The sequence below is a fragment of the Amblyomma americanum genome, chromosome 9, assembly GCF_052857255.1.
Source record: "Amblyomma americanum isolate KBUSLIRL-KWMA chromosome 9, ASM5285725v1, whole genome shotgun sequence".
Classification (NCBI taxonomy): Eukaryota; Metazoa; Arthropoda; class Arachnida; order Ixodida; family Ixodidae; genus Amblyomma; species Amblyomma americanum.
Window position 1 is genome coordinate 119,064,764 of NC_135505.1, and position 25,012 is coordinate 119,089,775.

Here is a 25,012-nt window from a genome sequence, read left to right on the forward strand (position 1 = left end):
GGTCACCGGTCAGACGGCTTGCCATCTTCATCACGAGCCCATATTCCTTTACCCCAGTCCTAAACTTGTGACATACCGGTGCATCTTTACACTGATTAAAACTAATTCTTCCTCCCGCTATGCTGCACCTCTAGTGACTCTGCACCAACCCGTAAACTGTCACAGTGCATGACGGTACCGCGCCTTTATTGTGAAATCTCCTGCCTACCCTTTGGAGTTCCTAGCAATTGTTAGCTGAACCAGCAGGCCATCTAGTCTTGGGGTTCCAAGCAGCGGTTATTTTTAAGAGTTAATCTGTTTTCGTTAACAAAGTGAAGTTTCTCCCTTTCTTATAATGAACATAGGCTTTATGTCAAACCATTCTCCTCTCCGGGAGAGCGACATTGCTGAACTTTTTCCTACTGAGGCAAGCGCCCTTGCAGTACTAGTTCTCCAATTTCCAATTTGGGCGCCTCGCACATTTGTCCCGACGACTGCTGTGGAGATTGCAGCCGCACCTTATCCCAGAGTCATTGATGGTGCGCAGCTGGGTGACTTTATCAGGCTTTTTCGTTGTCACTTTATAGGAGTTACTGCAGATTTTTCTAACTGCGTCTTGTATAAACGTCTCATTTCGTGCGACAAAGCGGACCGCGGATGTTTCAACCTCTAATTGTTGAATGTTGATATTAGGCCAAGACAGGGTCACTCCGTAGGGAGGGAGTCAGAGATAATAGCCGTTGTTATGTCACCCCGTGCAGTGCACGTCACAGGCAGCTATAGATTTATCGTCCTTCATTCTGTCGACGCCGGGAAGGGAACTATAGTAATCCCCTGGGGGTCTGCCCATTTGGGCGAACAGCCACTAACTGGGGAGTTTTTCGTGTCATTCCAGAACTTGACGAATTGAGCCCTAAGCATTGGCAACGTAGAGCTTCGATGATTTGTAAAATCGCATTTAGAGACAACTTGGTTGCATTACTTCAATTCTACTCCATACATTACCTTCAAATCCGAAGCTTTTACTTCAGCAAGCACAGGTGTCAGTGTAATGAAGCTGTTTTGTTTCGGCGACGAAAAGGTTAAGCACGATGAAAATAATATTTATTTCAGGTTCATTCCGCTCTCCTTGGGCATTGATTAATCGGTATGCAATATTCATTGCCTTTGTAGAATGTCTTAGCGAATCCGGGCCAGCACACGCACTCTCCGTTTGAGCAGCGCGTCTCGCAGTGGCTGGGCCTCCGCTTGTGGCATTCCGGATTACAGCTGGAGGTACACACTCTGAAGCTTGAGTAGCGGGGGCACCGCGGGGCACAGTAGCTGGCAGGGATGCACGACAGCTTGCGGCTGTATGGATTGCTGAAAGAATAGCGAGAGTCACAGAGAGAGAGAGAGAGGAATTTAATGAGAGGAAAGGAAGAGAGATGAGTCACGATTGACCATATCATACTTTGCGCGCTGCCTACCTACACTGACAAATAGTACGAAGATCATAAAATAACTTTCTTCTGGAATAAGGGACGCGATTTTAAATACACAACTTCTTTTCTTCGAAAAGAGATAGTATTTTTGATCTACTCTCTTTTTTTTTCTCCTTGGGGCTGGCCACAAAACCTAAAGGTGCTGAAGAGGGGATGCTGTATGGGGGAGCGTTTCAAGGGCGCTGATGCAGATAAGGGATGTTCGTCCGGGCTCAAAGCTGGAGGCTGAGGAAAACACAGAATCTTGCACTAAATTAAATATTTAGACTTGTGGAGAGGAAAGTTCTTTGAGTAAAAGAAAACGAAAGGAATAAAGAGCAAAGTGGATTATTGAAGAAAAATGAGTCGATTTTACTTAAGCTCAAACCGAAAGCAGAAAATGGGCTGATCGTGTGCAAGCAGCGTATAAAGCCCAAAACTATCTAGTCTGCTTATTTGCTTATTTACTTATTTATGCATGGTGCTAATTTCATCTGGGATTGTTGCAATAGGGCATTACAAGGTCACTATAAATAACTGAAAAAGATACATTTAGTTGGTGAGCATTTTAAATGAAAAACAACAAATAGCAAGAGTAAAACAGAACCAAAACAAGTAACTAATCTAGTACAACAAGCCTCTAACATAACTGAAAAAAAGGGCATAAAACACATGGCAACCGAGATGACCCAAGGAGAGGCAATACGAATCAGGGGGCGGTAGTGACATGTTAACGGAGGAAAGAATCATTTTTCCGGCCATGGGCGAACCTATATTAAGAAGAAGATGATGGCAATAAAGCACATCATAGGCTGCTATTTGCAGGGTGTTTCAACTAAGATTTTACAACAATATTTTAAAATACACCCTCATTGAGTTAGAACAGTGCTTTTCTCGGAATAGCATGTCAGCGGTGTAGTACATCAGAATAGAGCTAATACGTGCTAACTAGCAGGCTGGTTAACTATTATAGAATAGTTAACATTTCAAACTATTACTGTTAGGCTCGTTAATAACTGACAGGCGTGTAGCCCACCGAAATTTATATCCATATTCGTTTTTAGAATTTTGAAAACGCGGTTGCCCTCACCATTGTGGCCCAACAAATGTTTTCTATGTCGACGAGTTACGTGCAGAATTTAGAAAACGCGATTGCTCTCGGCACTGTGGTGCAAAGAATTTTGAATATCTCTACGACTTAAGTGCACTAGAGAGGTTGCTTTGGTTGGGAGCTTCTCGAAAGCGCGTGTATTTTGGCCTGATGTAGCCAAAATTTGCTGGGCCACAGCGCCGACGGTAACCGCGTTTTAGAAAAGTTAAAAACAGATCTGGATATTACTTACGGTGGGCTACACGCCTCTCAATAATTAAAGCTCCTGACAGTAATAGTTAAAAAGTTAACTATTTGATATTAGTTAAGCAGCCTGCTAGGTAGCACATCTTAGCTGTATTTTGACGTACAAAGTTGTACCACACCGCTTGCAATGCTATGCCGAGGAAAGCGCTCTTATAACTAAAAAGCCAATTTTTACAGATTGTGTAACGTCATAGGTGAAACTCGCTGTATAGCCCTAGCTGAGCCGCATTCGCTTATCGCTATTAAAATCACTGATCACTCGTTGCGTTGGTCTCAATGCTTTTGATAACCGCGTTGTATTATAGAAGCATTTTGTTTCACTTTTCTCGTTTATTTGTTTGTTTGTCTCGATTGTCTCGGCTTCTAACTTTAATTTTCGCGCACTTTCTTGGGCACTTCTAACAAATACCATGGCGGGAGTCTCGCGTAGAGGATTTGAAAAGATTTTGCGAAATTGTAGCCGTACTGTACGGTAGCGCAGATGCAAAACAATTTAATTGCTCATAAAGTAACGGCAGTTGTTGCTTTGCTGTACATTGGCCACATGACGCCATTACGCGTTGTTATTACGTCACACAGGAACCGCTGATTTGCGGGACGGAAATCGATTTTCGTTGTCCACGTGATGAAACCTGGTGCCATGACACCAAACAGCTTTTGGTTACTGAGGTCAAAAACACGAAACTCTAAGGAATAAGCCTTTTTTATGCACCTGTCTTTATAAAAGCCCGCCAAGAGGGGCTTGCTTGCTAAGGGTATTCAAGACATGTCCTAATGCCGAATGTTATGAAATTGCCATAGTGCCATAGCTCGAGCTTAGGCATGGCGTGCTAGTAACCTTTCGGTTACACTCGTGTTTTAGGCGGCGCTTTACTTCAACAACTGTTGAGACCAACGTTTACTATTGGTTAGTGCATGACAGTGACAAATGCCGGTGACCTCCTATAGGAACCTTTGAGATTGTTATTGCGCTAGTCGAGATTTACACAGTCAACAACGACACATACAGACAGGGCGCAATAACTTGAGTAGCGCAATAACAATGTCGAAGATTACAAACCAACTAGGCCCATTCGAAGCTCTTCATGGACTCCTATAGGGATTTCAGTTAAACTGAGTAGGCGGTTCCAGGTCGACAGGTGACTTGAGAATGTGCTGATCTCTGTGTTCACGTTTAGCAAGTTGTTTCGTTTTTAAACGTTACGAAATCGTGGGAAAGATTTCTCTCTTGGCTATTATCAACCAGTATTACTAGCTGCACTTAACGAATGCACGTAGATGCTCAAATACGCGGTTCGCCACTGGAGAATTCATGGCTAGGCCTTGCCAGAGTACCTTGACCCTGTGCAGTGTCCAGCTTGCAATTCAGTAAAAATAAAGCTCGCAGAGACGCCTAATTTCATTGTGTGGGCACTGCGATAGCATTAGCTGCGGTTGATGCCTTCACCGGAAAGGGCGTGACTTCCGGCCGTGTGACGTCACTGCTCTCCAGTCATTGGGAGTGCTCTGTATGGTGACATCATATTCCCTCCAGCCAATAGATCAAATTTATGGCAGACGCTGCATTTTGGCCTCATGGGGCATCTAATGATATCGATTTAACATGAAATGTCCGCTTAAAATTGAACCATAGAAAATATAACTATAGATCCATTCAGTTTTTGGATTCGACTGTGTGATTGAGAGGCAACTCAGCTTCAGGCAAGGTCCGGTTTAATCGATGCTGACGGACTTTCTGTTCACGCATACGAGTCACGAACAGCTGAAAGTGTCCATGCAACTGGTATATCAGTAAGTCGAGTTTATATAATTATAATTGGTTTTTGGGGAAAGGAATTGGCGCAGTATCTGTCTCATATATAATTGGACACCTGAACCGCACCGTAAGGGAAGGGATAAAGGAGGGAGTAAAAGAGTAAAGGAAGAGAGAGGTGCCGTAGTGGAGGGCTCCGTAATAATTTCGGCCTCCTGGGGATCTTTAACGTGCACTGACATCGCACAGCACTCGGGCGCCTTAGCGTTTTGCCTCCATTAAAACGCAGCCGCTGCGGTCGGGTTCGAACCCGGGAACTCCGGATCAGTAGCCGAGCGCCCTAACCACTGAGCCACCGCGGCGGGGCTAGTAAGTCGAGTTTCAATGTTCAATTCTCGGAGGAAGCCGAAGACAGTTTACGAGAGCATTTTGAATAAAATGCATGTCCACACGACTGTAGAGTCTATTCGTATAAGCCGGAAGTTCGAGTTAAGCGAGTTTTAATTAAGGATAGTGCACTGCATACACTCACCGCACGAAACCTGGAGCGCATGCGCAGCCCACTGCACACTGTAACGTGCAGACCTGTGGGACTGGCTTGCCGCAAGTCACGGGGCAGGCCGAAGAGCAAGGGTTGTAGTCGGCATTCGGATGACGCAGACACTTGAGGCAGTCTTCTTTCCTAATGCATTCTCCCCAAGCGTTCCGTACAAATCCTTGTTTGCAAAGACACATGCGAGGCTTGTGGAGATGCCACAGAAGTGTCATCCATGGCTTACAGAATTGGTCGTAGCTTAACCTTCCGCCTTTGACCATAACCTCGTTGTCATGACAGGTCGGGCGCCTTCCTGCAAAGAAACATGTAAGGAAATCGTAGCCTAGCAGTCTCACGAAAACGTTCCGGGACCCCTACAGGTTACCTTTCGGGAGTAAGAGATTCAAGGAAGAAATTAGCTTCTTGAATAGAACTTGTTTCCAGCTGGAAACCGCTACTTCATTTGCACATGACACTTTCAGACTTCATGGAGAAAATTATGCGCATGGCAAATACGAACTTTTATTAAGAGTGTGCAAAAGTCATATGCATTTTGTTTGTTTTGAGAAGATTTTCATATTCATAATATTGGAACTAGGATCGATTGCTTTTTATGCTAGCTAGCGAACCCTTAAAATAAAATTGCACAAAATAATATACCTAACTTCATGAACTTCGACGTAGCTAGGAAGAAAAATGTTGTCACCATGACTAATATCACTTCGCTCTCGCTTAGTAACTCCACGTACACTTTATACAAAGAATATATGTGACTGCGGTTTCTAGAGTCCTGTTTTGAAAGATTGTCGTGCTTCAATGCTGCGGTAAAGAAAGGTTGTATTGATTTTTATAAAATTTTTCCGTTTCCACAAAGGGAATTAACGCTTCGTGCTTCACCTTGGTAAACGAATTGGCTTTCATTAAACATTTATGGGATATTCAGACTGGAAAATTTAAAAAGAGGCCAGATATACCGGGTGTCTCGAGTAAGATCTGCAATTTTTGAAAAAGGTCTTTTCGAGTCAGAAGAGAGCTTTTTTCGGCATATTACTGTCAGTTGTGTAGCGCGTCAGAATATTTCTAAGATGTGCTAACTAGTAGACTGCGTAAGTAAGATTCAAACTATTTCTGTTAACCCCTTAGTTACTGAGAGGCGTGTAGCGCAAGTTTAGTACAATCAAGAATTTCGAGAGCTCAGTTCCTCATTGCTGGGGCCCAACAAATTCTGGCTACATCGCGCCAAAATAGATGGGCTTTAAAAAAGCTTGCAGGCAAACCAATTCCTCCAGTGCCCCAAAACTCGTCGAAATAGCTAAAATTTGTTGGGCCACAGCGCCGAGGGTATCTTCGTTTTTAAAATTCTAAACTCCGATATCGATATTAATGACGGTGCTCCACACGCCTCTATATAAATAAGAAAACTGACTACAATTGTTAAAAAGTTAAAACTTCAATGTTACCTAACCTTCCAAAAGTTAGCACGTCTTAGCTGCATTCTGACCGTTTACACCACTGACAATGCTTTGCCGAAAAAAGCACTCTTATAGCTTAAACAGCTAGTTTTTAAAAGCTGCAGGGCATCTTAGCTGAAACACTCGGTATATTAGCGGTACTTACCAGCTACGTATGGGGCCGCAGCCACAATAACGAAGAATACTACGATGAAAGCGTGGTTGCGCATCGTCAAGACAGTGCGTTGCCCTGAGGCTGCTTCTGAACTCGCAGAAGGGCTGCGCTGGTTTTCGCTGCCTTTCTACTATTTATGCAAAAGGGAAGAGGTATTGTTCTGGACTCAGGTGCAGCGGGGATACTGTGTTCCTTTCAACCGATTTTCGACACCGTTGCAAGATAGATATCGCACTGAAAGTCGAGATTCAACATTATCTTCGTAGTTGCCGAAGCGTACTTCGTGACTTTTTTTTTAACCATGCCGGTGAGGAGGACTTGCGATGCATGTACCGCAGGTGCGCCAAGACAAAGCATTTCGTTCTTAGATGGTGTGGAAAAACATGTCAGCCGATTATGGATTACTTCGTTGTGGACAGTGGCTGGCCGAAGCAGTGCGTCTGCATTCGAAGCAGATTGCGCTCACGCCACTGCACCGTACGTGAGCATAAAAAACCATTATACCTGAACGTTCTTGTCATACACGGGTATATGAAAAGCAAGGACGCTCGGTTGTTGGTCTCGATTGGGGAGACCGCCGTACCTAGTCGTGTAAATGAAGCTGGTTGCAGCTTTGTGTCATCGATCTAAACGGCGAAGAAAGAAAGAATAAAGTGGAAGGAAATTGAGGGGGTCCGCCGAGGAGAGAGAAATGAAAGGACGAAAAAAAAATTGGAGAGGACATTTAAGACGCGAAAGCTTGCTGGGTTAGGCTTTGCATTCGGAGCAGTTTAACACCTTTGAACGCATTTTTCATTTTTTGAATTGCTTCAAAAAACTAATCGATCAATTACCGATATTTAATTTCTTTGTTAGCATCATCAATCATTGGCTTTTCATTCTGAGCATTTTGACCCCTTCGAACCCCCCTGTTTTCAGTCTTCATTTTTCATTTCTTTGGGTAATAATTTTTAGTTTATGGGCTTTAACATAACAAAGCGACTGAGGCTATGAAGGACGCTGTAGTGAAGGGCTTCGGCAATTTCGACTATTCAGTAGAATAGACCTATCAATAGAACTTCACCACTGAAGAAGGGCTAGCTAAATTGTCATTTAAACAGACCCCGTGCCTGCTGAGAATAGCAGTTTAAGTAGATGGCAAGCCTCAGCAGCTGTGCTCTGTGTTCGGTGCTGCAGGTAAGATTCATTGTCGCACAAATACTACGCGCTAACTCCCCCTGTAATAGAGTAGAAAATTTAGACTGAACCGACAAAAAACAAAACCGTAACAAGCAGGTAGTGATTTGGAGTTTTATGACCGAAAGGAAAGATTTAAATAGTGTGACTGCGCTAAAATGATTTTAAGGGGAAGGGTACAAACAGAGACCTTAACATGGCGCCGAATATTTGGTGCGCTACACATGTCAAACATTCTGGCCTCACAGACACATATCAAGTTAAGCCGATGGCTCATGTTTTCTTGTATCTAGAGTTCCACTGCGGGTTGGGAAGGGCAGAGATTTGCAATTGAAGACTTTAATGATATATTTAATATGTTTTTCCACTTAATAATTAGCGTACAGGTAGAGCAATGGACAAGCTAATGTAGTTGTCTTGCAATCGATTGCAGGCGTGCGCTTATCTTCACTGGCGGAAGATAAGGATCACTGGTTCCCGTACACTGCACCGCGTAGAAACCGGCGAGCAGTCACAAAGAAACATGTAGAATAAGATGGCTAGCGTACCTTCACTGCTTTCGTGTTATCACATCGTAAGTTACGTCGTCATGAAGGTTATTTTCCAGTCCTGTCCTCCTTAATTATATTTCAAACGCCTCATAAAAATTTCCATCCCCACAAGTCAATAGGAGTGCGACTTTGTTCGTGATTTAAAAAGCAATTTGGCTACGCAAATCAATTTCTCAGCGGCTCAGTCAATCAGGCACGGGCATGATAAGGCGTAGAAGCACAAAATTGGCGGTGGTTTAGCTCTGATTAAACCTGGAGTGACGCGATAGGTACGACTGCCCAAATGAAACTTGGTCACGTGACCAACCACGTTACGAAACAAGTGATCAGCCACGGCGCCGCGCCGCCGGCAGCTGCTCCGCACCACGTGACCAACCATGTGACAGCGTGGCGGCGCCGCCACCGCTAAGGCGCCGCCAAGCCGAAGGCTCGTAATGCTATCGTAATGTAGCTATCGCTACAACAACACCAGAATCGGGGCACCACCTGTCTCTCGCAGTTTGCAGGACCTGAAGTAGAACCAAAATCTAGCTGGGTAAATTACAGCGGCTCCCTCTTCGATTGTATGCAGTGAGGTGGAAAAGCCAGGAAATTGGGGAGCGTGGCATCAGTGGCGCCGCTGATGACGGACGCACTCTCTCCCCTTACCGTATGGTATCGATGTTCGCTCTCGCACTACCATACCCTAACGATCCCTAAACACCCAAACGCATAAACAGCGTCGAACATTGAGAGAAGCCTTCTATTTAAAGAAAATATTGCAACAGAAGTGATTCACAGTCTTTGCCAAAAGCATGCAGCCCAAGGGGTCTGCCTCTGAGCCCTGCAACGTGGCTTCTCTTACATAGTCAGGGACCAAAATCTCATGAAGACAGGAGGACCTTGCGTCCTCAACCCTCCCTAAATTAGCACTGTCAAATGTGCTACAGATCTCCGCGACACGGCTTGGAAGCAAACCACTTGTGCTGTATATTTTTGACAAGGACTATACCTGCCGGTCACTAGAGCACGAATGTGTAAAAGTAGTTGATTGGTGTGGTTTGGTATTACGGGGTTTAACGTGCCAAAGCGACACAGGCTATGAGGGAGGCTGTAGTGAAGGGCTTCGGAAATTTTCACCACGTGGGTTCTTTAACGTGCACTGACATCATACAGTACACGGGGTCAACATAGTTGACTTGGCAGCAGCAGCGGCAGGTGAACGCACGGCTAACGCCTACCTGTCTACTACTTGCAGATCACACCGACTGTGTACATGCGCGCCTACTTTCGAGCTGCGTCACTGACACGGCTCATCGACTGCGTACCGGCACTTCATCGTGACGTCACCTCAAGGAAAAACACTCCCCACCAGGAACAACGCTTTAAAAGGCCGTTCACCACTGCGGTGACCCCTTGGAAGCAGCACCGGCAGGCGAACTCACGGCTAGCGCCTACCTGTCTACTACTTGCAGGTTCGCTTTCACTTCTGCATTACTTTAGAGAAATTCTTAGCAACCTTTTACATTGCTGCTGCTGCCACATTTGTTGTTTAATGTTCCCTCTGTTTTCATGCTGCGATTGTTTTTTCATTGTTAGTTCACCAGAGGCAATTTACAATGTTTATTTCTCGTACGGATGTGGAAACGTTGACAAGGGGTTTACGGCAAGACTTAGCCGAGATACGCCATTCTCTTGAGAGAATGCTTCGTAAAGAGCACCGCAAAATGAAAAGAACTCTTGATTTCTTGAAGAAGAATTTTGTAGAGATGACTTCTAGTTTCAAGCAAGTAGAGGAAGAAAATGCTGAGCTGAAGGAAACAAATAACTCTCTCTCGCCAGAATGCGCGCTGCTAAAGAAGCAGGCTTGCGAAAATGAGCAAAGAATCACAATGCTCGAAGAGTGTTCAAGAAACCGAAATGTTGAAATCAAAGGGATTCCAAGTTTGCCGGGCGAAAGCCTACCACAGATTCTTGCTACAATAGGAGACGCCGTAAGTGAGCCAGCTTGCCAAAATGAAGTGGAAATCTGCCACACGGTTGCCACAACAGATAATTAATGCTACAACATTGTTGTTCAATTCTAAAGTCGCTCAAAGCGCAACGCCCTTCTTGAAAAGGCTCGAAAGAAACGTGTTTTCATTGCTGACCTAGGCAACGAAGATCCTCAGCCGATATATATAATTGAGCATCATTTGTCCAGCACGAAAAGACTGCTCGGTACAACAATCGCCAAAAAACGTGAGATGAAGTGGAAGTTCGCTTCAGTCAGAGATGGAAAGACATTTGCGAAAAAGGACGAATCATGGGGGGCACTTCACGTTCGAGGACCAAGTGACTTTGCTAAGATGCAGTAGCATACACGGCCACAAAACCGGTGCGTGGCCTAAAAGCAGGATAAAAAACTGTTCCTTATCGCCCCATGAATTTGCAGCTTTATTAAACAAAAAAAACTTCTGTTTCATAGTACAGATTAACGCAAAATCGGCTCAAAATAAAGATAATGAAATCTATGTGTTCCTAAAATCTCTCGGATCAAATTTAGATGTTGTTATGATAACCGAAACCTGGTATCGCAACGGGTTCGAAATATTTAAACCGTCGGGTTATAAATCCTACGGTTAAACCCGTGATGATAAATGATGATGATAAATGATAGCCTAATAATATTAATTGGTTTTTTGGGGAAAAGAAATGGCGCAGTATCTGTCTCACACGTCGGCTCACACCTGAACCGCGCCGTAAGGGAAGGGATAAAGGAGGGAGTGAAAGAAGAAAGCAAGAAAGAGGTGCCGCAGTGGAGGGATCCCGAATAATTTCGACCACCTGGGGATCTTTAACCTCCACTGACATCGCACAGCACAAGGGGCGCCTTAGCGTTTTGCCTCCATTAATACGTAGTCCACAATGCGAAGCCGTAGAACGCGAGCTCACTTGAGCAGTAGCCGGCATCGCTCTCCCAGCCGAAGCGGCCCTGACCCACCGGAGCATCCGCTTCTCCGTTGTTCCCCGTGCCTCGCTCTCCCTCGCCCTTTTAATAGCATTGACGCTAGTCCACGTAAGCCTTGTCGTTTTCCTCTTGTTCTTCTCTTCTCCATCAATCATCTCTCCACCTCACCGAATGCTTCCTCTTCATCTTCTTTAGTCTCCGGTTAATCCACGTCAGCCTTATCCCTATCCTCTTTGTCTTCTTCAAACCTATTTCCTTCATAGTTTTATTTCAGACTCCCTATTACATGTGACAACAACCAAGTTACTTTATTGAGAGCCGTTAGACTGAAAAATGTGCTCAAATAAATCGGTAGTCTTGGCTCCCGGCTCTTGGTTCACCTTCGCGGCCACCCTGCGAGGGTTCAGAGCCACCGGACTTCTTCGGGAGAAGCTCTGCCGGTATGTGGGGCAGCACGCCGCCCTCAGATATAGTGACACCGCATAGCAGCTTCCTCAGCTCCTTGTCGGTGCGCACGGCTAGCTGGATGTGACGCGGCGTGACCCGAGTCTTGTTGTCTCGCGCCGCTTTGCCGGCGAGCTCCAGCACTCCCGCAGTGGGGTACTCGAGCACCGCGGCCATGCAGACGGGGGCTCCTGCTCCCACCCGCTCCGCGTAGTCCGGAGCCACCGGGCTTCTTTGGGAGGAGCTCTGCCGGTATGTGGGGCAGCACGCCGCCCTCAGATATGGTGACACCGGAGAGCAGCTTCCACAGCTCCTTGTCGGTGCGCACGGCTAGCTGGATGTGACGCGGCGTGACCCGAGTCTTATTGTCTCGCGCCGCTTTGCCGGCGAGCTCCAGCACTCCTGCAGTCAGGTACTCGAGCACCGCGGCCATGCAGACGGGGGCTGCGGCTCCCACCCGCTCCGCGTAGTCCGGAGCCACCGGGCTTCTTTGGGAGAAGCTCTGTCGGTATGTGGGGCAGCACGCCGCCCTCAGATATGGTGACACCGGAGAGCAGCTTCCTCAGCTCCTTGTCGGTGCGCACGGCTAGCTGGATGTGACGCGGCGTGACCCGAGTCTTGTTGTTGTCTCGCGCCGCTTTGCCGGTGAGCTCCAGCATTTCCGCAGTGAGGTACTCGAGCACCGCGGCCATGCAGACGGGGGCTGCGGCTCCCTCCCGCTCCGCGTAGTCCGGAGCCACCGGACTTCTTCGGGAGGAGCTCTGCCGGTATGTGGGGCAGCCCTCAGATATGGTGACACCGGAGAGCAGCTTCCACAGCTCCTTGTCGGTGCGCACGGCTAGCTGGATGTGACGCGGCGTGACGCGAGTCTTGTTGTCTCGCGCCGCTTTGCAGGCGAACTCCAGCACTCCCGCAGTCAGGTACTTGAGCACCGCGGCCATGCCGACGGGGGCTCCTGCTCCCACCCGCTCCGCGTAGTCCGGAGCCACCGGACTCCTTAGGGAGAAGCTCTGCCGGTATGTGGGGCAGCACGCCACCCTCAGATATGGTGACACCGGACAGCAGCTTCCACAGCTCCTTGTTGGTGCGCACGGCTAGCTGGATGTGACGCGGCGTGACCCGAGTCTTGTTGTTGTCTCGCGCCGCTTTGCCGGTGAGCTCCAGCATTTCCGCAGTGAGGTACTCGAGCACCGCGGCCATGCAGACGGGGGCTGCGGCTCCCTCCCGCTCCGCGTAGTCCGGAGCCAACGGACTTCTTCGGGAGGAGCTCTGCCGGTACGTGGGGCAGCACGCCGCCCTCAGATATGGTGACACCGGAGAGCAGCTTCCACAGCTCCTTGTCGGTGCGCACGGCTAGCTGGATGTGACGCGGCGTGACCCGAGTCTTATTGTCTCGCGCCGCTTTGCCGGCGAGCTCCAGCACTCCCGCAGTCAGGTACTCGAGCACCGCGGCCATGCAGACGGGGGCTGCGGCTCCCACCCGCTCCGCGTAGTCCGGAGCCACCGGGCTTCTTTGGGAGAAGCTCTGTCGGTATGTGGGGCAGCACGCCGCCCTCAGATATGGTGACACCGGAGAGCAGCTTCCTCAGCTCCTTGTCGGTGCGCACGGCTAGCTGGATGTGACGCGGCGTGACCCGAGTCTTGTTGTTGTCTCGCGCCGCTTTGCCGGTGAGCTCCACCATTTCCGCAGTGAGGTACTCGAGCACCGCGGCCATGCAGACGGGGGCTGCGGCTCCCTCCCGCTCCGCGTAGTCCGGAGCCACCGGACTTCTTCGGGAGGAGCTCTGCCGGTATGTGGGGCAGCCCTCAGATATGGTGACCCCGGAGAGCAGCTTCCACAGCTCCTTGTCGGTGCGCACGGCTAGCTGGATGTGACGCGGCGTGACGCGAGTCTTGTTGTCTCGCGCCGCTTTGCAGGCGAACTCCAGCACTCCCGCAGTCAGGTACTTGAGCACCGCGGCCATGCCGACGGGGGCTCCTGCTCCCACCCGCTCCGCGTAGTCCGGAGCCACCGGACTCCTTAGGGAGAAGCTCTGCCGGTATGTGGGGCAGCACGCCACCCTCAGATATGGTGACACCGGACAGCAGCTTCCACAGCTCCTTGTTGGTGCGCACGGCTAGCTGGATGTGACGCGGCGTGACCCGAGTCTTGTTGTCTCGCGCCGCTTTGCCGGCGAGCTCCAGCACTTCCGCAGTGAGGTACTCGAGCACCGCGGCCATGCAGACGGGGGCTGCGGCTCCCTCCCGCTCCGCGTAGTCCGGAGCCACCGGACTTCTTCGGGAGGAGCTCTGCCGGTATGTGGGGCAGCCCTCAGATATGGTGACACCGGAGAGCAGCTTCCACAGCTCCTTGTCGGTGCGCACGGCTAGCTGGATGTGACGTGGCGTGACGCGAGTCTTGTTGTCTCGCGCCGCTTTGCAGGCGAACTCCAGCACTCCCGCAGTCAGGTACTTGAGCACCGCGGCCATGCCGACGGGGGCTCCTGCTCCCACCCGCTCCGCGTAGTCCGGAGCCACCGGACTCCTTAGGGAGAAGCTCTGCCGGCATGTGGGGCAGCACGCCACCCTCAGATATGGTGACACCGGACAGCAGCTTCCACAGCTCCTTGTTGGTGCGCACGGCTAGCTGGATGTGACGCGGCGTGACCCGAGTCTTGTTGTCTCGCGCCGCTTTGCCGGCGAGCTCCAGCACTTCCGCAGTGAGGTACTCGAGCACCGCGGCCATGCAGACGGGAGCTGCGGCTCCCACCCGCTCCGCGTAGTCCGGAGCCACCGGACTCCTTCGGGAGAAGCTCCGCCGGTATGTGGGGCAGCACGCCGCCCTCAGATATGGTGACACTGGAGAGCAGCTTCCTCAGCTCCTTGTTGGTGCGCACGGCTAGCTGGATGTGACGCGGGATGACCCGAGTCTTGTTGTCTCGCGCCGCTTTGCCGGCGAGCTCCAGCACTTCCGCAGTGAGGTACTCGAGCACCGCGGCCATGCAGACGGGGGCTGCGGCTCCCACCCGCTCAGCGTAGTCCGGAGCCACCGGACTCCTTCGGGAGAAGCTCTGCCGGTATGTGGGGCAGCACGCCGCCCTCAGATATGGTGACACCGGAGAGCAGCTTCCACAGCTCCTTGTCGGTGCGCACGGCTAGCTGGATGTGACGCGGCGTGACCCGAGTCTTGTTGTTGTCTCGCGCCGCTTTGCCGGCGAGCTCCAGCACTTCCGCAGTGAGGTACTCGAGCACCGCGGCCATGCAGACGGGGGCTGCGGCTCCCACCCGCTCAGCGTAGTCCGGAGCCACCGGACTCCTTCGGGAGAAGCTCTGCCGGTATGTGGGGCAGCACGCCGCCCTCAGATATGGTGACACAGGAGAGCAGCCTCCTCAGCTCCCTGTAGGTGCGCACGGCTAGCTGGATGTGACGCGGCGTGACCCGCGTCTTGTTGTTGTCTCGCGCCGCTTTACCGGCGAGCTCCAGCACTTCCGCAGTGAGGTACTCGAGCACCGCGGCCATGCAGACGGGGGCTGCGGCTCCCACCCGCTCAGCGTAGTCCGGAGCCACCGGACTCCTTCGGGAGAAGATCTGCCGGTATGTGGGGCAGCACGCCGCCCACAGATATGGTGACACTGGAGAGCAGCTTCCTCAGTTCCTTGTCGGTGCGCACGGCTAGCTGGATGTGACGCGGCGTGACCCGAGTCTTGTTGTCTCGCGCCGCTTTGCCGGCGAGCTCCAGCACTTCCGCAGTGAGGTACTCGAGCACCGCGGCCATGCAGACGGGGGCTGCGGCTCCCACCCGCTCAGCGTAGTCCGGAGCCACCGGACTCCTTCGGGAGAAGCTCTGCCGGTATGTGGGGCAGCACGCCGCCCTCAGATATGGTGACACCGGACAGCAGCTTCAGCAGCTCCTTGTCGGTGCGCACGGCTAGCTGGATGTGACGCGGCGTTACCCGAGTCTTGTTGTCTCACGCCGCTTTGCCGGCGAGCTCCAGCACTTCCGCAGTGAGGTACTCGAGCACCGCGGCCATGCAGACGGGGGCTGCGGCTCCCACCCGCTCAGCGTAGTCCGGAGCCACCGGACTCCTTCGGGAGAAGCTCTGCCGGTATGTGGGGCAGCACGCCGCCCTCAGATATGGTGACACCGGACAGCAGCTTCCACAGCTCCTTGTCGGTGCGCACGGCTAGCTGGATGTGACGCGGCGTGACCAGAGTCTTGTTGTTGTCTCGCGCCGCTTTGCCGGCGAGCTCCAGCACTTCCGCAGAGAGGTACTCGAGCACCGCGGCCATGCAGACGGGGGCTGCGGCTCCCACCCGCTCAGCGTAATCCGGAGCCACCGGACTCCTTCGGGAGAAGCTCTGCCGGTATGTGGGGCAGCACGCCGCCCTCAGATATGGTGACACCGGACAGCAGCTTCCACAGCTCCTTGTCGGTGCGCACGGCTAGCTGGATGTGACGCGGCGTGACCAGAGTCTTGTTGTTGTCTCGCGCCGCTTTGCCGGCGAGCTCCAGCACTTCCGCAGTGAGGTACTCGAGCACCGCGGCCATGCAGACGGGGGCTGCGGCTCCCACCCGCTCAGCGTAGTCCGGAGCCACCGGACTCCTTCGGGAGAAGCTCTGCCGGTATGTGGGGCAGCACGCCGCCCTCAGATATGGTGACACCGGACAGCAGCTTCCACAGCTCCTTGTCGGTGCGCACGGCTAGCTGGATGTGACGCGGCGTGACCAGAGTCTTGTTGTTGTCTCGCGCCGCTTTGCCGGCGAGCTCCAGCACTTCCGCAGAGAGGTACTCGAGCACCGCGGCCATGCAGACGGGGGCTGCGGCTCCCACCCGCTCAGCGTAGTTCGGAGCCACCGGACTCCTTCGGGAGAAGCTCTGCCGGTATGTGGGGCAGCACGCCGCCCTCAGATATGGTGACACTGGAGAGCAGCTTCCTCAGCTCCTTGTCGGTGCTCACGGCTAGCTGGATGTAACGCGGCGTGACCCGAGTCTTGTTGTCTCGCGCCGCTTTGCCGGCGAGCTCCAGCACTTCCGCAGTGAGGTACTCGAGCACCGCGGCCATGCAGACGGGGGCTGCGGCTCCCACCCGCTCAGCGTAGTCCGGAGCCACCGGACTCCTTCGGGAGAAGCTCTGCCGGTATGTGGGGCCGCACGCCGCCCTCAGATATGGTGACACCGGACAGCAGCTTCCACAGCTCCTTGTCGGTGCGCACGGCTAGCTGGATATGACGCGGCGTGACCAGAGTCTTGTTGTTGTCTCGCGCCGCTTTGCCGGCGAGCTCCAGCACTTCCGCAGTGAGGTACTCGAGCACCGCGGCCATGCAGACGGGGGCTGCGGCTCCCACCCGCTCCGCGTAGTCCGGAGCCACCGGACTCCTTCGGGAGAAGCTCTGCCGGTATGTGGGGCAGCACGCCGTCCTCAGATATGGTGACACTGGAGAGCAGCTTCCTCAGCTCCTTGTCGGTGCGCACGGCTAGCTGGATGTGACGTGGCGTGACCCGAATCTTGTTGTTGTCTCGCGCCGCTTTGCCGGCGAGCTCCAGCACTTCCGCAGTGAGGTACTCGAGCACCGCGGCCATGCAGACGGGGGCTGCGGCTCCCACCCGCTCAGCGTAGTCCGGAGCCACCGGACTCCTTCGGGAGAAGCTCTGCCGGTATGTGGGGCAGCACGCCGCCCTCAGATATGGTGACACTGGAGAGCAGCTTCCTCAGCTCCTTGTCGGTGCGCACGGCTAGCTGGATGTGACGCGGCGTGACCCGAGTCTTGTTGTCTCGCGCCGCTTTGCCGGCGAGCTCCAGCACTTCCGCAGTGAGGTACTCGAGCACCGCGGCCATGCAGACGGGGGCTGCGGCTCCCACCCGCTCAGCGTAATCCGGAGCCACCGGACTCCTTCGGGAGAAGCTCTGCCGGTATGTGGGGCAGCACGCCGCCCTCAGATATGGTGACACTGGAGAGCAGCTTCCTCAGCTCCTTGTCTGTGCGCACGGCTAGCTGGATGTGACGCGGCGTGACCCGAGTCTTGTTGTTGTCTCGCGCCGCTTTGCCGGCGAGCTCCAGCACTTCCGCAGTGAGGTACTCGAGCACCGCGGCCATGCAGACGGGGGCTGCGGCTCCCACCCGCTCCGCGTAGTCCGGAGCCACCGGACTCCTTCGGGAGAAGCTCTGCCGGTATGTGGGGCAGCACGCCGCCCTCAGATATGGTGACACTGGAGAGCAGCTTCCTCAGCTCCTTGTCGGTGCGCACGGCTAGCTGGATGTGACGCGGCGTGACCAGAGTCTTGTTGTCTCGCGCCGCTTTGCCGGCGAGCTCCAGCACTTCCGCAGTGAGGTACTCGAGCACCGCGGCCATGCAGACGGGGGCTGCGGCTCCCACCCGCTCAGCGTAGTCCGGAGCCACCGGACCCCTTCGGGAGAAGCTCTGCCGGTATGTGGGGCAGCATGCCGCCCTCAGATATGGTGACACTGGAGAGCAGCTTCCTCAGCTCCTTGTCGGTGCGCACGGCTAGCTGGATGTGACGCGGCGTGACCCGAGTCTTGTTGTCTCGCGCCGCTTTGCCGGCGAGCTCCAGCACTTCCGCAGTGAGGTACTCGAGCACCGCGGCCATGCAGACGGGGGCTGCGGCTCCCACCCGCTCAGCGTAGTCCGGAGCCACCGGACTCCTTCGGGAGAAGCTCTGCCGGTATGTGGGGCAGCACGCCGCCCTCAGATATGGTTACACCGGACAGCAGCTTCCACAGCTCCTTGTCGGTGCGCACGGCTAGCTGGATGTGACGCGGCGTGACCCGAGTCTTGTTGTTGTCTCGCGCCGCTTTGCCGGCGAGCTCCAGCACTTCCGCAGTGAGGTACTCGAGCACCGCGGCCATGCATACGGGGGCTGCGGCTCCCACCCGCTCAGCGTAGTCCGGAGCCACCTGACTCCTTCGGGAGAAGCTCTGCCGGTATGTGGGGCAGCACGCCGCCCTCAGATATGGTGACACTGGAGAGCAGCTTCCTCATCTCCTTGTCGGTGCGCACGGCTAGCTGGATGTGACGCGGCGTGACCCGAGGCTTGTTGTCTCGCGCCGCTTTGCCGGCGAGCTCCAGCACTTCCGCAGTGAGGTACTCGAGCACCGCGGCCATGCAGACGGGGGCTGCGGCTCCCACCCGCTCAGCGTAGTCCGGAGCCACCTGACTCCTTCGGGAGAAGCTCTGCCGGTATGTGGGGCAGCACGCCGCCCTCAGATATGGTGACACTGGAGAGCAGCTTCCTCAGCTCCTTGTCGGTGCGCACGGCTAGCTGGATGTGACGCGGCGTGACCCGAGTCTTGTTGTTGTCTCGCGCCGCTTTGCCGGCGAGCTCCAGCACTTCCGCAGTGAGGTACTCGAGCACCGCGGCCATGCAGACGGGGGCTGCGGCTCCCACCTGCTCCGCGTAGTCCGGAGCCACCGGACTCCTTCGGGAGAAGCTCTGCCGGTATGTGGGGCAGCACGCCGCCCTCAGATATGGTGACACTGGAGAGCAGCTTCCTCAGCTCCTTGTCGGTGCGCACGGCTAGCTGGATGTGACGCGGCGTGACCCGAGTCTTGTTGTTGTCTCGCGCCGCTTTGCCGGCGAGCTCCAGCACTTCCGCAGTGAGGTACTCGAGCACCGCGGCCATGCAGACGGGGGCTGCGGCTCCCACCCGCTCAGCGTAGTCCGGAGCCACCGGACTCCTTCGGGAGAAGCTCTGCCGGTATGTGGGGCAGCACGCCGCCCTCAGATATGGTTACACCGGACAGCAGCTTCCACAGCTCCTTGTCGGTGCGCACGGCTAGCTGGATGTGACGCGGCGTGACCCGAGTCTTGTTGTCTCGCGCCGCTTTGCCGGCGAGCTCCAGCACTTCCGCAGTGAGGTACTCGAGCACCGCGGCCATGCAGACGGGGGCTGCGGCTCCCACCCGCTCAGCGTAGTCCGGAGCCACCGGACACCTTCGGGAGAAGCTCTGCCGGTATGTGGGGCAGCACGCCGCCCTCAGATATGGTGACACTGGAGAGCAGCTTCCTCAGCTCCTTGTCGGTGCGCACGGCTAGCTGGATGTGGCGCGGCGTGACCCGAGTCTTGTTGTTGTCTCGCGCCGCTTTGCCGGCGAGCTCCAGCACTTCCGCAGTGAGGTACTCGAGCACCGCGGCCATGCAGACGGGGGCTGCGGCTCCCACCCGCTCAGCGTAGTCCGGAGCCACCTGACTCCTTCGGGAGAAGCTCTGCCGGTATGTGGGGCAGCACGCCGCCCTCAGATATGGTGACACTGGAGAGCAGCTTCCTCATCTCCTTGTCGGTGCGCACGGCTAGCTGGATGTGACGCGGCGTGACCCGAGGCTTGTTGTCTCGCGCCGCTTTGCCGGCGAGCTCCAGCACTTCCGCAGTGAGGTACTCGAGCACCGCGGCCATGCAGACGGGGGCTGCGGCTCCCACCTGCTCAGCGTAGTCCGGAGCCGCCGGACTCCTTCGGGAGAAGCTCTGCCGGTATGTGGGGCAGCACGCCGCCCTCAGATATGGTGAAAATGGAGAGCAGCTTCCTCAGCTCCTTGTCGGTGCGCACGGCTAGCTGGATGTGACGCGGCGTGACCCGAGTCTTGTTGTTGTCTCGCGCCGCTTTGCCGGCGAGCTCCAGCACTTCCGCAGTGATGTACTCGAGCACCGCGGCCATGCAGACGGGGGCTGCGGCTCCCACCCGCTCAGCGTAGTCCGGAGCCACCTGACTCCTTCGGGAGAAGCTCTGCCGGTATGTGGGGCAGCACGCCGCCCTCAGATATGGTGACACTGGAGAGCAGCTTCCTCATCTCCTTGTCGGTGCGCACGGCTAGCTGGATGTGACGCGGCGTGACCCGAGGCTTGTTGTCTCGCGCCGCTTTGCCGGCGAGCTCCAGCACTTCCGCAGTGAGGTACTCGAGCACCGCGGCCATGCAGACGGGGGCTGCGGCTCCCACCTGCTCAGCGTAGTCCGGAGCCGCCGGACTCCTTCGGGAGAAGCTCTGCCGGTATGTGGGGCAGCACGCCGCCCTCAGATATGGTGACACTGGAGAGCAGCTTCCTCAGCTCCTTGTCGGTGCGCACGGCTAGCTGGATGTGACGCGGCGTGACCCGAGTCTTGTTGTTGTCTCGCGCCGCTTTGCCGGCGAGCTCCAGCACTTCCGCAGTGAGGTACTCGAGCACCGCGGCCATGCAGACGGGGGCTGCGGCTCCCACCCGCTCCGCGTAGTCCGGAGCCACCGGACTCCTTCGGGAGAAGCTCTGCCGGTATGTGGGGCAGCACGCCGCCCTCAGATATGGTGACACTGGAGAGCAGCTTCCTCAGCTCCTTGTCGGTGCGCACGGCTAGCTGGATGTGACGCGGCGTGACCCGAGTCTTGTTGTCTCGCGCCGCTTTGCCGGCGAGCTCCAGCACTTCCGCATTGAGGTACTCGAGCACCGCGGCCATGCAGACGGGGGCTGCGGCTCCCAACCGCTCAGCGTAATCCGGAGCCACCGGACTCCTTCGGGAGAAGCTCTGCCGGTATGTGGGGCAGCACGCCGCCCTCAGATATGGTGACACCGGACAGCAGCTTCCACAGCTCCTTGTCGGTGCGCACGGCTAGCTGGATGTGACGCGGCGTGACCAGAGTCTTGTTGTCTCGCGCCGCTTTGCCGGCGAGCTCCAGCACTTCCGCAGTGAGGTACTCGAGCACCGCGGCCATGCAGACGGGGGCTGCGGCTCCCACCCGCTCAGCGCAGTCCGGAGCCACCGGACCCCTTCGGGAGAAGCTCTGCCGGTATGTGGGGCAGCACGCCGCCCTCAGATATGGTGACACTGGAGAGCAGCTTCCTCAGCTCCTTGTCGGTGCGCACGGCTAGCTGGATGTGACGCGGCGTGACCCGAGTCTTGTTGTCTCGCGCCGCTTTGCCGGCGAGCTCCAGCACTTCCGCAGTGAGGTACTCGAGCACCGCGGCCATGCAGACGGGGGCTGCGGCTCCCACCCGCTCAGCGTAGTCCGGAGCCACCGGACTCCTTCGGGAGAAGCTCTGCCGGTATGTGGGGCAGCACGCCGCCCTCAGATATGGTTACACCGGACAGCAGCTTCCACAGCTCCTTGTCGGTGCGCACGGCTAGCTGGATGTGACGCGGCGTGACCCGAGTCTTGTTGTCTCGCGCCGCTTTGCCGGCGAGCTCCAGCACTTCCGCAGTGAGGTACTCGAGCACCGCGGCCATGCAGACGGGGGCTGCGGCTCCCACCCGCTCAGCGTAGTCCGGAGCCACCGGACACCTTCGGGAGAAGCTCTGCCGGTATGTGGGGCAGCACGCCGCCCTCAGATATGGTGACACTGGAGAGCAGCTTCCTCAGCTCCTTGTCGGTGCGCACGGCTAGCTGGATGTGGCGCGGCGTGACCCGAGTCTTGTTGTTGTCTCGCGCCGCTTTGCCGGCGAGCTCCAGCACTTCCGCAGTGAGGTACTCGAGCACCGCGGCCATGCAGACGGGGGCTGCGGCTCCCACCCGCTAAGCGTAGTCCGGATCCACCTGACTCCTTCGGGAGAAGCTCTGCCGGTATGTGGGGCAGCACGCCGCCCTCAGATATGGTGACACTGGAGAGCAGCTTCCTCATCTCCTTGTCGGTGCGCACGGCTAGCTGGATGTGACGCGGCGTGACCCGAGGCTTGTTGTCTCGCGCCGCTTTGCCGGCGAGCTCCAGCACTTCCGCAGTGAGGTACTCGCGCACCGCGGCCATGCAGACGGGGGCTGCGGCTCCCACCTGCTCAGCGTAGTCCGGAGCCGCCGGACTCCTTCGGGAGAAGCTCTGCCGGTATGTGGGGCAGCACGCCGCCCTCAGATATGGTGACACTGGAGAGCAGCTTCCTCAGCTCCTTGTCGGTGCGCACGGCTAGCTGGATGTGACGCGGCGTGACCCGAGTCTTGTTGTTGTCTCGCGCCGCTTTGCCGGCGAGCTCCAGCACTTCCGCAGTGAGGTACTCGAGCACCGCGGCCATGCAGACGGGGGCTGCGGCTCCCACCCGCTCCGCGTAGTCCGGAGCCACCGGACTCCTTCGGGAGAAGCTCTGCCGGTATGTGGGGCAGCACGCCGCCCTCAGATATGGTGACACCGGACAGCAGCTTCCACAGCTCCTTGTCGGTGCGCACGGCTAGCTGGATGTGACGCGGCGTGACCAGAGTCTTGTTGTTGTCTCGCGCCGCTTTGCCGGCGAGCTCCAGCACTTCCGCAGTGAGGTACTCGAGCACCGCGGCCATGCAGACGGGGGCTGCGGCTCCCACCCCCTCAGCGTAGTCCGGAGCCACCGGACTCCTTCGGGAGAAGCTCTGCCGGTATGTGGGGCAGCACGCCGCCCTCAGATATGGTGACACTGGAGAGCAGCTTCTTCAGCTCCTTGTCGGTGCGCACGGCTAGCTGGATGTGACGCGGCGTGACCCGAGTCTTGTTGTCTCGCGCCGCTTTGCCGGCGAGCTCCAGCACTTCCGCAGTGAGGTACTCGAGCACCGCGGCCATGCAGACGGGGGCTGCGGCTCCCACCCGCTCAGCGTAGTCCGGAGCCACCGGACTCCTTCGGGAGAAGCTCTGCCGATATGTGGGGCAGCACGCCGCCCTCAGATATGGTGACACCAGACAGCAGCTTCCACAGCTCCTTGTCGGTGCGCACGGCTAGCTGGATGTGACGCGGCGTGACCAGAGTCTTGTTGTTGTCTCGCGCCGCTTTGCCGGCGAGCTCCAGCACTTCCGCAGTGAGGTACTCGAGCACGCGGCCATGCAGACGGGGGCTGCGGCTCCCACCCGCTCAGCGTAGTCCGGAGCCACCTGACTCCTTCGGGAGAAGCTCTGCCGGTATGTGGGGCAGCATGCCGCCCTCAGATATGGTGACACTGGAGAGCAGCTTCCTCAGCTCCTTGTCGGTGCGCACGGCTAGCTGGATGTGACGCGGCGTGACCCGAGTCTTGTTGTTGTCTCGCGCCGCTTTGCCGGCGAGCTCCAGCACTTCCGCAGTGAGGTACTCGAGCACCGCGGCCATGCAGACGGGGGCTGCGGCTCCCACCCGCTCAGCGTAGTCCGGAGCCACCTGACTCCTTCGGGAGAAGCTCTGCCGGTATGTGGGGCAGCACGCCGCCCTCAGATATGGTGACACTGGAGAGCAGCTTCCTCATCTCCTTGTCGGTGCGCACGGCTAGCTGGATGTGACGCGGCGTGACCCGAGGCTTGTTGTCTCGCGCCGCTTTGCCGGCGAGCTCCAGCACTTCCGCAGTGAGGTACTCGAGCACCGCGGCCATGCAGACGGGGGCTGCGGCTCCCACCTGCACAGCGTAGTCCGGAGCCGCCGGACTCCTTCGGGAGAAGCTCTGCCGGTATGTGGGGCAGCACGCCGCCCTCAGATATGGTGACACTGGAGAGCAGCTTCCTCAGCTCCTTGTCGGTGCGCACGGCTAGCTGGATGTGACGCGGCGTGACCCGAGTCTTGTTGTTGTCTCGCGCCGCTTTGCCGGCGAGCTCCAGCACTTCCGCAGTGAGGTACTCGTGCACCGCGGCCATGCAGACGGGGGCTGCGGCTCCCACCCGCTCCGCGTAGTCCGGAGCCACCGGACTCCTTCGGGAGAAGCTCTGCCGGTATGTGGGGCAGCACGCCGCCCTCAGATATGGTGACACTGGAGAGCAGCTTCCTCATCTCCTTGTCGGTGCGCACGGCTAGCTGGATGTGACGCGGCGTGACCCGAGGCTTGTTGTCTCGCGCCGCTTTGCCGGCGAGCTCCAGCACTTCCGCAGTGAGGTACTCGAGCACCGCGGCCATGCAGACGGGGGTTGCGGCTCCCACCCGCTCAGCGTAGTCCGGAGCCACCTGACTCCTTCGGGAGAAGCTCTGCCGGTATGTGGGGCAGCACGCCGCCCTCAGATATGGTGACACTGGAGAGCAGCTTCCTCAGCTCCTTGTCGGTGCGCACGGCTAGCTGGATGTGACGCGGCGTGACCCGAGTCTTGTTGTTGTCTCGCGCCGCTTTGCCGGCGAGCTCCAGCACTTCCGCAGTGAGGTACTCGAGCACCGCGGCCATGCAGACGGGGGCTGCGGCTCCCACCCGCTCAGCGTAGTCTGGAGCCACCGGACTCCTTCGGGAGAAGCTCTGCCGGTATGTGGGGCAGCACGCCGCCCTCAGATATGGTGACACCGGACAGCAGCTTCCTCAGCTCCTTGTCGGTGCGCACGGCTAGCTGGATGTGACGCGG

General features: G+C 55.9%; 1 long non-coding RNA gene across 1 annotated transcript; it reads right to left on the bottom strand.

Annotated features, from left to right (window-relative positions):
• Nucleotides 1–1,061: 1,061 nt before the first annotated feature.
• LOC144104192 (uncharacterized) lies at nucleotides 1,062–6,842 on the bottom strand. Its single transcript, XR_013308454.1, has 3 exons — nucleotides 6,705–6,842; nucleotides 5,085–5,400; nucleotides 1,062–1,341 (listed from the first exon to the last, which is right to left on the bottom strand). It is a non-coding gene; the product is annotated as an uncharacterized LOC144104192 (long non-coding RNA).
• Between the last annotated feature and the right edge of the window lie 18,170 nt (nucleotides 6,843–25,012).